A 1,028-nucleotide genomic window follows, 5' to 3' on the forward strand; every position below is an offset into this window, starting at 1 on the left:
TATATATATATATATGTATATATATATATATATATATATATACCAATAAAAGCTTGGTTTATGTAGGTATATGTATATATGTGTGTGTATATAGGTGTATGTATGTATAAAATATTCACATATATAAATCATTTTTAAGGAAAATATTAGATTTTCATAAAATTAGTGGTTTATGAAACAAGTATGTGGAAATGAGTTGTAACCTTCTCAAAGTATACTCATTTATTTTTATTGTTATTTTTTTGTTTAAATGTCTTTATTTTACTTTGAGAGAGAGACAAACACAGAGTGAGCAGGGGATGGTCAGAGGGAGAGGGAGACACAGAATCTGAAGTAGACTCTCCAGGCTCTGAGCTGTCAGCACAGAGCCTGACGCAGGGCTCGAACTCACAAATCACGAGATCATGACCTGAGCCAAAGTTGGATGCTTAACTGACTGAGCAACCGAGGCGCCCCAATCATTTATTTTTATTTTTAAATGTTTTAAGTTTGTTTATTTACTTTGAGAGAGAGGGAGAGGAAAAGGCAGAGAAAAGATCCCAAGCAGGCCCTGTCACATCTAGCGCAGAGCCCAATGCGGGGCTCAAACTCATAAACCACAAGATCATGACCTGAGCCAAAATTAAGAAGTTGGATACCCAAATGACTGAGCCACCCAGGCACCCTAAAGGGTACTCATTTTTAATGTAGAGAAAGCATATCTCTTTTTAAAACTAGTTTAGTAATATACTACACAGTACATGCACACTTTAGAATCTCTTGTCCTAATGATTTGTAACTTTGCACATTAAGAATATAATGTTGTAGTTTGCTGGTGTTATACAAAAACCTTAGTTATAATTAATTTTGTTATATTTCAGAGAAAGTGATTTGAAGAAAACTGGGCACAGGTTCAGCAAAAACAAACAGAAGAGAAACAGGAAAAGAAGTAAAAAGCAGAACAGTCATGGTAAAATCATGGGAGAAAACTCATTTGAAACTTTACATTATCACACACCAGGAGATCAAGATCCCTCTCAGAGTGAAGA

General features: G+C 34.7%; 1 protein-coding gene across 2 annotated transcripts in view; it reads left to right on the plus strand.

The window, feature by feature from the left end:
- Window positions 1–1,028, plus strand: part of N4BP2L2 (NEDD4 binding protein 2 like 2) — a 64,610-nt gene that overhangs the window by 57,539 nt on the left and 6,043 nt on the right. The gene's annotated exons all lie outside the window — the stretch shown is intronic.

The sequence above is a fragment of the Suricata suricatta genome, chromosome 4, assembly GCF_006229205.1.
Source record: "Suricata suricatta isolate VVHF042 chromosome 4, meerkat_22Aug2017_6uvM2_HiC, whole genome shotgun sequence".
Lineage (NCBI taxonomy): Eukaryota > Metazoa > Chordata > Mammalia > Carnivora > Herpestidae > Suricata > Suricata suricatta.